Source organism: Nasonia vitripennis, chromosome 1, assembly GCF_009193385.2.
Source record: "Nasonia vitripennis strain AsymCx chromosome 1, Nvit_psr_1.1, whole genome shotgun sequence".
Lineage (NCBI taxonomy): Eukaryota > Metazoa > Arthropoda > Insecta > Hymenoptera > Pteromalidae > Nasonia > Nasonia vitripennis.
The window spans coordinates 13,578,425-13,589,063 of record NC_045757.1 but is presented as its reverse complement, the minus strand read 5'-3'; positions in this window follow the sequence as shown (position 1 = coordinate 13,589,063).

Genomic DNA, 10,639 nt, shown 5'->3' with positions numbered 1-10,639 from the left:
CTAGGAAGCCCTTTTTGGTAGCCACAGCCAGTTTTCACGGTCCTTGGCTGTGCCGTGTGCCTCCGCACTCTCGCTCGCCCTCGCGCAGATGTTCTCGCGCTTTCTCTCCTCCGCGTATTCGATTTCTCGCACTCGCTGGCATTGTTGCTTCTTAAATACACGAGCTCACGGAGTATGCGCGCACCTCGAGGTTTGGATTACCCGGTCCCGGCAATGACCACCAGTTGATACCCGAACTCGCCGCGGTGCTGGCGCGTTGCACAGTAGCTGATCGCGTGCGGGAATGCACGTGCATGCGGTTTTCGAGAGAAGAGGTAGGTGCCAACAAGCTGGTTGTCGTCGATTTTTGCTTTTTTTAGGGGGCCCGATCACGCGGATAATTTGATTTTTGTTAGCTCGTTGCTGCAGGCGCGCATGACCGGCATTTTCGCTGCGTAATTGTCGAAATTTTTGAAATTTTTTGCGTTCAGCACATTTTGCACGCTTGCTATGCGGTTTCTCTGGGGACTTTAATTCGAGGCAGATTTGGCAGGGGACGGTGCGTTTAGCATGACAAAGTTTCGAGCAATGCACGATCGAGTGTGCATATTTCGTAATATCGCGCGTTGTAAGGGTTCGTTTCGAAGGCTAAGAAACTCCACTCACACACACACACACACACACACACACACATACACACACAGATGGCAAAGCGCGCAAGTAACCGAATACATCCTGAAAAACAGATTATCTCCGGGAAAAGCGCGATTCATCAGGGGAAGAGGTTGGAACTCTAATAGCACATCACGAATTTCGACTGATTCACCCCATTTCTCCCGACGCCAGCTAATGAAAGTTTAATTACAGTCCTAATCCACCTACACGCCTTGCCCAGACCTCACGAAAGCCACTGAAAAGAAAGAAGCACAAGAGAGAAATCGGCGCGATGACATTAAAATATTTGACGTAATAACTCACTTTTCCGGCCGTAAAAATACTGCGGCCTCACGCATCGCACACTACATCGGATACAGTAGTCCACGCGTCAGCGCATGTCCGATCGGTCCTCTGCAGCACGTGTGTGCGGTCCGGCGCGTCGAATGCCGACTGAAAGGCTTCCTTGAAGTTGAATATGGGCCGCCGCCTATACACCGTGCTATACTGTACTCGCAAAACGCCCCTAATTCGCCTACGTCGTCGTTGCTTTTCGCCCGTATAATTTTCCGCTAATGCGCGATTCGCCACGCGCCCCCGTAGGCCCACTGTGCGTTCTAGAATAGGGTATTCACGTCTACCAGAGGCCCCACGCACACACATCTGTCTCGGGGCCCTGTCCAGTTTCTCCCTGCGGTAATGCGATACTTTACTCCTCGCCTTTACTCTTTGTAATAATTCTTTCTCCGTGTATATCAGCAGCTCTCGGTGGTTGGTATGGTTCTCGGTTTTTCGTGTAGGGGGGCCGCCGAGTTACTCGTAAACGAGGAAATTTATGGGGCTTTTATTGCTCGCGCGCGCGCCTACGATTGTATCGATGTGCATAGTTTTGTTGCTTGCGCCGGGCGGAAGGATATCGTTATTACGGTTTTATAGGTGAAAACGTAGACGACTTTGTTCGTAAAAAGGAGACTCGCTGTATGGGATTCTGGATTTCTAATCTGCCGTGTATCTCGACAGTTGGCTGCCCGTTGGAATCGACTTGACTGAGGGTCCGAAAGAAAACTCTATTCCGGTCGAATTATCCGCAAAGTTTAGCATAAATGATGGACTAGCTCTTTCGCTTCATCTTTCATATTCAGCATGAGCGACCTACCCCAGCGTCATAAAAGCTCTTCATCCGCTAATTGGCCATCAGCATATCCCGCCACTGTCGCCTCCTCCGGGATATGCAAAACTCATATTTCACGAAAAAAGGAAGAAAGAAAGAAAGATAACCGAATTCCCCGTCATCGAGAAAGTCATAGAGCAAAGGACAGTCTCCTCTCTCTCTCTCTCTCTCTCTCTCTCTCTCTCTCTCTCTCTCTCTCCCGGAGCCCGGCGGTACACGCGCGCCAGATGATCGATAACGCATTGCGCATAAACGACTTATCCTCCCGTATGGCGAGAGAGTCGCGCGCCGGGGGACACTGCGACAGAGGAGACATGCACTCGGGCCGAAAAAAGCCAGAGGACGACTCGCTCGCTCGGGGATTACCGAATACCCCGAAGGCAGCAGGCGTTGGGGAGTAGAATGACGCGCGCGTGTGCTGCACGTATATAGACTCCATACGCCGCCGATCTCTCCTCCCGATCGTCCTGATCTTTACGGTTTTCGGAAGAGAAGGATGCAGCTCTGTGCACGCGTATAATCTCTTTTTTGGAGAAGAGCTGCGTATAGTGTGCGCTGCATGTGCTGCCGCTGATTTAGGGCCGATCATGTGCGCCTGGATTTGGGGAGGATTTATTGGACGGCTTACTAATTGGTGCGCGGTATCGAGCTTTTCGGAAGGATGCGATTTCCGGGTGATTTGTGGCATGTTATTTTTTCTTAAAAATACACCCAGTTCAGTTTAAATTTTCGAACGGGTGCGGCAAAACGCTAACAAGCTCGCTCGCGTAACTGTCGCTAATTCGTACCTTCGCGCAGCGTCAAAACCGGCAAAAAACTCTACCGTGCAGCGTGAAAACAAACAGAAGGAGAGATAAAAAAGAAGCCCCTAACACACACACACACACACACTGCAGAGAAAAATCTACATTACGCGCGCATGCTCGTCCTTCCTCTCCCGAAGAAGGAACTAATTAAGGTCGGCTCGTTCAAAGACATCCCTCTCCGACCGACGAGAAGCAGCTCTCATTGTTATTACGATTATGCCCAGTCGCTCTACCCAAAATTAGATGCAAACCTTGCTGCCGCCGCTGCTCCATACGTATCCACTTACCTCTCTCTTTCGCTGCTTTCTGCTTAAGCAGTGCATCCATGACGCCTCGAACGAACGGCATTCGAGGCAAGTCGCCCGGATAATTTGAAAGCGATCCCCATCTCTTCTCTGTGCGCGCGCGGGACAGCTGCCCGCCTTACGCGTAAAATATTCAGCGACTGGTCCTTCGCTCGTGTATGTATACGTACGCGCTGGCTCTTTCACTTGCGCAGCCTCGGGCTTTTGAGGACGCATTGCTCGCCGCGCCGCGGAGCTGCACAATCCCAGTGAAAAATGATATGTTTGGAGGAGGTATAAGCTGGTGTTTTTTCGGATCGACTGTTTTTTCATTATACCTGCGCGCGCGCGCGCGAGAGGAGCTTTTTGCGAGAGCGATTTCGTGTCCGGCCGCCTGTAACCGCACCAGTGCGACGGTATTTTGAAAAATCGCTGTTCGAAGGCTGCCAAGTGCTCCTGGCGCTCTAAAAAGCATCAGATATGAGACTCCCGCAACGGCAGCAGTCTCCTACGCGTCTTTCAAAACATCTTCATTAGTATTTTTTTTTCTCTCCGCACCACTCCCGCATCCCGAGACATGTGCCCGGCATCAGAGCAGCACTCAATCTCGATGTCGCCCGCGTCTGGACAGCCGTCGCGTGCTCTTCATCCTTGCCGTGCACGTCTTCGATCGTGCCGGCGATACATCGTCGCCCGCAGGGTGACTTTTCTCGCGCGTGCTCTCTCATCGAGTATTCAAGGAGCGAGTCGGTGGCGCAGTTGCGGCCGAGGAAACCGGCTTATAATTTCCCCGGAAATTTGCGCGTGCGATGGCGCCTGTGCGACGCGCGCGTGTTGTTCTTGCGGCCCCGCGTTCTGTATCGGTTCAGGATCGTCGTGTCTCGTTGTTTTTCAAGGTGACGAAACGTAATTTCTGTCACGTTCGTTTTTTTTTCTCGAGGATTGAGATGCTTGTGGCATTGTTTGCGGAAGCTTGTCTGAGGGGCGGGATAGCGTTAGAGGCTTAATCATGGGGGTGTGCGCGATGATCTGGAGATTGTCATGCAGATTTTGTAAAACGGTTTTTTTCTCCGCTGCGCTGACTTCGAAGTACGAATGGAAAAATAAAAGAACTTGATCATCGGTAGCTACGACGTTTCAACGTGATCATTATAAGGCTCGAATAAAATATAATGACCGAACAAGAAGTTCTCTATGTCGAGAGATGCAGATTCGGTCTGCATAATTTTCTAAGAACCTCCACTATTTTTAGCAAAATAAATACCTCACCGAATAACAAAACCATCCTTGAGCATACTCATACATACGCGAGGGTTTTTTACCGTCGGCTAATTTGCACAAAATTACGGAAGCGCTCTAGGGTTTCGGCCCTTATCTGATCTACTTCAGGCCCGGCTCGACGCGAAGGCGATGAATTTTCGTCACGTACGCGTGATTCTTCACGGAGATGGCTTTTTTCTCGAAAAAGTTTGCGGAACGAGCTGCACTTGTCATCATAAAGCATCGATAACGGTCATCTCTCCTTGATTTACGCGCCGCCGCAAGAGATGATCGCGGCGATTTTTTCCGAATACCAAATTCGAATTTATCGTCAAAAATAATACAACAAAGCGCTCATTCTTATCCCGTTTATAGAAATTAACTCTGTTCGAGAAATTCCGCCTTTGAATTTCATTATTCCGTAAACAGATCCCCGCCGACGCCTCGTAATCTTCTAAACAAATGCCGGACAAAAGACGTCGCGCGCGAGAGCAGAGAGCATTCCGTAATAGATGATTTCTCCCTCTGCCGTCACTCAGCACGAGACCAGGCGAGACTTTCCCCAGCAGCCATTAGGCCCGCGGGCGAAACATGAAAGCGACATTAGCGCTTCTCGCCCCCGAGAGATGATAATGCCGAGCGAAAAAAGGTAAACACAAACGAAAATATCGCTTCGGCGAGCGCCAAAGGAAACGCCTGCTTCTTACACCTCGAAACGTTCACGACTGTATGCGCAGGGAGAAAAGCACCGAGATAGCCGCGCGGCTATCTCGCTCCTAGATGTTTTTTCGCTCTCGGAGCTGCGATATAGAAACGGTTTTCTCCAAGATGGCGACACCCGATAAGCCGCCGGCGAGAGGTGCCGTGTTTGAAGGGAGAGATCAGGCCCCCCGAAGTGCAAAGACGGGGGGGGGGGGGGGCAAACAAGTAAACGTGGCGACGCGCTTCCTGGCTGTGTACACAGTCCAGTCTCTATGTGTATGCGGGTGGAAGGGAAGAAACAAGAGCCTCTTTCAATGCAAGTGTCGCGCGCCTGTTGCTTCCTCTGCGCCTATGTTGTGGGGATGTAAGTGTACGCGGTGCATAAGCTTCGACAAATTTTTTTTCCCCGATATATCAACGTTATGCGCTCTTAAACTGTATTAATTATTACATACTCTCGCGAGTTTCAATTGGCTCACAAAATTTTTGCCGTATTAACGAGTCCTAAAAGCCGGGCGTAATGAAGGAATCGAATAATTTCAGCACGAGGAAAATGTATCTCTGTCTCTCTCTTGGGCGTGTGGGCAGAAGTAAAAACTGGCTCGCATTTCCTGTTGTGCGTTATAGTAACTCGCGGAAAAAGCGATTACATTCCAACCGAGCACTTATGTCATTTAGCAAGGCTCGTTATACACCTACACTCGTTCATTTTCACATTTTATGTACAAACCTGTAATCAACGAGTTTTCACCGAATGTAGTTTTTTTTTCTCGCAACGCGTAATACGTATGGAGTAAATAACGCATTACCGAAGTGCATCGTCCAATTCATTTGATGAGGAACGAGTGCAAGCGGCAACTCATACTTGTCATTCACTGCGTATCAGTTTTCGTTTGTACAAACAAATAAGTACGTGCACAAAAAGCGGAAGTTTCGTTCTGTTTCGACGGAGCGACTCACCGCATTCATCATTATTATATTATAATACCTATAGCATATTCAAAATACATTTTTTCAAGCAAAAATTTGAATTCAATCGGTGCGCAGAGGGCCATTCTTCCGAGTCTCTAAAATTATATACAGAAAAGAATGAATCACGAGAACGCATCGGCGGGCGCCGTTGAACTCTCGGTCCTTTCTTTCATTTTTTTGCCTAACATCTCAATTATCCGCCAGATCATGAATAATCTCGCGGCGCGCGGTGATTTTTTTACCGGTAGTAGCTCCTTTTTTGCCGATCGACAATGGGAGAAAAAAGAAGAAGGAGCAGTGCCAGTAGAAGCCGGAGGCTTGCTTCATTCGTCGCGGTATTATAGCTGCCTGTTATCCTCCATTCTGCGGACTGTATTATACGAATACCTCGCAATAGTAGTCCGTTTGAATTTCGCTCGCGATTCTTCAGGTGCATTTTAGCGCTCTATTGTGTATCTCTGATAGAATTTTTTACGTGATATCCAAAAATAAAGCTGAAATTCATGCGCTAACGACGCGAATCGCGGTACCGATGATTGTAAAATAATCTGATGAAAAACGAAGATGTGCAGAGGGAGCAGCTCAATCTCCGGCCCGAGTAATCACGGCGAGGGACCCCCGCGAGCGCGGTTTTACGCTCGACCGCGCCCTTTTTCATCTCTCTCTCTCTCTCTCTCTCTCTCTCTCTCTCTCTCTCTCTCTCTCTCTCTCTCTCTCTCTCTCTCTCTCTCTCTCTCTCTCTCTCTCTCTCTCTCTCTCTCTCTGTACAATACCGCGTGGCCGCGGAAAAAAGCCTCGGAATAATCGGGCGTTTACGCAGGTTCCGGTCCATCGGACTGTGTAGCTTCTCTTTTCTTCGTGCCGCGCGCGCGCTCTCGCATTGGGAGGGCACTTTTCGGCAAACTAGGAGGCGATCGCTCGCTTTTGTCTCGGGCTTTATCGCGCCCGAGTTTTTTTCCTTTATTTTTTTTCTCCCTCTCTTTCATCGTGGGCAGTGTGCTCGATGTTGCGCGGATCGGAGAGATGGACTCTACGCGGAGGCGTTCATTTATTTTTTGTAGCGGGTTTTGATGATTTAATTTCGAGCTGCGGTCGAGTTTTGCCGCGGTGATGGTTCTTTGTGGGCGTGATTTTTGTTCTTGGAGAGATTTCGAAAATACACACGCGGATGTTGGAAAAGTATTAGGAAGCGGAAGCTTTTTTTTCGACGATGCGTCTATTGAGATGTGTGTGGGTGGATTTTAAATTGTTTCATCGAGTCCTTTCGCAACGTTTCGCGTTGACTCGAACCACCTTGTCAGTGAAAGGAATCTATTACGAACTGTGTGTTTACTCCGCGGTAAAAGTTATTTGATAATTCGTTACGTAAAACTGTAACGGAATCGCGTTGATTCAACCGAATCAGCGGCTATTACGCCCGGATAATCAAAGCGCGACGTATCTGACCCGAAACGTACTCTCGTGCCATTGCCCCATCGTTTCTTTTGGCAAAGTTATCGACTCGATTTTCATAAAGCAAGCAACAAAATCCATATAAAACCATCGACAGGATTATCTTCATAGTAGGCCGACATTACAGCATCCGAGTAGCAGCGCTAAACGAAGCGTGTCAGTAGCCTCGTGCCGGGCTCACCTGCCTTTTTACGCTGGGCTGATTTGTAAATCATGTCCGCGGCGCGCCGCATCGCTACCGCTTGTCGCGTGTAGCGCTCGCGCGCGCGGTGCGATCACTGCGGTTACGAGAGGGAGAGAAAGATACGCAAAATGAGAGGCGCGCGCTTTTTGCGATCGATCGGCTGCACGCGAGAAGCCTCGCGTGAAGGGCTTCTCTTCTGCTCCTTTCGCATTTTAATAATTTGCTCGGATTTTCGCTCTACAGTGTGTGAGTGTGTGTGCGCGCGCGTGTGTGTGTGTGTGCGTGATGCGCCGATACGCGCGTATCTGTTTTGGTTTTTGTGCTAACGTGATGTCGACTCTCTACTCGTTTATTTTGCCATCGATGGCTCCTTTAATTGGGAGAGATGTGTGGAAGAGGCAGAGAAGCTGATCGATTGAGCTGTTTGCGAAATAAGACGCGTATAGGCTTTGCACGCAAAATTATTTTTCTAGGATACTTTTACGAGCATAGAAATGTGGGATGTCATCGCATGTCGCTAATGACGCCTGAGCGAGAGGAAGAAGAATGATAAGCATCTCACGATTTTGAAGTAATTTCGCAGAGTACCCGAAATTTGTGTATAAATTGTATCATACTTCCCACTCGCGGCAAATTACACTTTGTATAATTCGTTCTTTGAAGCATACGCAGTGTGTAACTTCAATGACAGCGTCCTTCGTCCGACGAGCAGTAGCCGAGAGGGTTTTTCACTTATGCCGAAATTACCGGGCCTTTGACCGAAGTCGGGATACAAAGTCATAAAAATACGCTCAATTTGTTTGAGAGACTTTGTAACTCGAAGGCATGCCCATCTTCCGTCATCATCCTCGCGTAATTTCCTTTAAACATATTTTTTTTCGGGCCGACATTCCCTGATTTCATAATCTGAAGATGTGGAATTTTTCTCCATGCATTATGCAGCCGCGAATTTTAATCTGATTCATCGCCAGTATAATCGAGGGACAATTTCGTCGAATGATCGCAATTATTGGGCATACGCGCACTTTAAAAAGAATACATTTCGCGCGAAGCGAACCGTTTTAAAGCATGTTTATCCGATTTTTCAAGAAAGTTTCATTCACATCGCGCCAATAAGCAACCCCAGATAAAACCCTCGCCGTAAACACATCCGGGTGTCGTCGATTTCCCGCAAAAAAACTCCAGCGCATCGCCCTATTATCACGTCCTAAACACAGGACCTAATTTCCGCGTATTTCTCACCCCATCGCGTAGTGCCTCTTCTCTCAATTATCGCTCCCTATAACCCTCCCGCGCAAAATAAAAGCATCGAGCCCAACTATGTAGCAACTCAACTAAGCCAGTCTCCCGCTCGCTGCTTAAAAACAGCGGCACCTCTCTATACACTTCCGAAAGCCTCTCGCGCAATTACTAGCTGCGCAGCGCAGCCTCAAATAACAAAGCCGCGAGAGCGTTTAAGTACAAAGTTCGAGCCTCCGTGCGCATCGCTCTCTCTCACTCTCTCGCGACCATTCAATTTCGCAAGGCTGGCGCGAGGATGAATGTGCCGAGATAATAATAGCAAAAGCGCGTGGCAGCGGCGGCGGCGACTTTGCGGAGCTCGTAAAACCCTGCGAAGCAGACTTACTTATTTTTCTCGCTGAAAACCGCAGACTCGCAGCAGCGTAGTGATCGGTTCAGCGCGTGTGGATCCTATACACCGATGCTATCGATGGATTTGTTCATCTCTCGAGGGAAGGCAAATTTCTTTGTTTTTTTTCGCTGCTTCTCTTTGTGCGAAGTGTCGGGGACGCGACTGGGGGGTGCGGTATGCTCGTTTGCTTGATTGGATGCTTTTGATTCCTGCGGCAGATTTTGACATTCTCATCTGCGCAAGAACCTCTCTGATTTTCCAGGAAAGTCTGTCCTGGCGCCGCGATTGTCATTCCGCAGCAACCAGAACGAATCGCATTTTTGTTTTCAGAAAAAAAATCTATTTTCACGACCAATGCCTTGCCAATACTCGTGCGTAGCAATGCCACAGTCTTACCGCGAGTCGTAAACGCACGGCGTGCACGAGCCCCCTCCTTTTTCTTTTTTTTTTCTTCTGCGGCGGCTGCTCATTTTTTTGAGCTCACTCTCACTTTTCTCGCTCTGCTCTCGCGCGGTTTATTGTGCTCGAGTGCGTTTTGCAAAATTACGCGCGCTCGCGCGTGCACAGCGTCGTCGCGGAGCGTTTTAGGCGCTGAGCGTTGAAAATTGCGCGTTTTACGCGCGCGACCGAGTAATTGATACTCGGCTGCGCCATTATGTAAAAATAGTCTTTTATGACTATTGAGGATCGCTCTCTCTCTCTCTTTCTCGGTTTTTAAGCCAGGAACAAAGGGATGTGTTGTATGTCGGGCTGAAGGATGCGCTTTGAAATTCCGGAAAACAATCAGACGTGTGCAGCACAGCGCGTCCGTTCGACGATTGCTGTGAAGTACGACGTAATGTTAGTAATTGACTTTTCGGAGTTTGAAGAAAGATCGCGTTACCGTGTATTTGGCGTTCGAGACACGCGTCGTCGTGTTTTATGAATGCGAGTCGAAAGCGAAACACTTTCTTATTTTTGGAAGCCCCTGAGTTCGTGACATGGAGAACAGTTGAATGACAAATTGGCAAACGTCGATGACTTAATTGCAGCAATCGAGTCGGTAAATGACATCTGCGAGCGCACGTGCAGCGCGGCTCTGATATACGCTTTTATGTAAACATGCAAATTTCGAAAAACTGGATCTTTTTCGTGTCACGCGCGAGAAAACGCGTCGTCGTGTGCGACTTTAATCGATGTCGCCGCGAGTCAGATAAAATAATAAAATAAAACCATCGACATCTCAATCAACGAATGCGCGAACAAACTAAACAGCGATTTCGAATTAAACTATTCAATAACGTTTGTCCCTCAAACGAGCCATATAAATAATAAAATTAGAATAACAATCCGGCCCACAGCGCTTACTCCTGACAACCCCCTCATTAGCATACATCAACCCTCTGTCCCGTGCAAAAAAGCGCTCAGCCTTGCAGAAAAAAGCCGGAAGCGAAACTCCGTGAGCGTGAAGCAAAAAAAGGGAAATCGGTACACGAGTGTGTATACGCGAGGCGTTTCATATACTAGAGGAACCAGTGCAGCAGAAATCGAGACGAATTATGT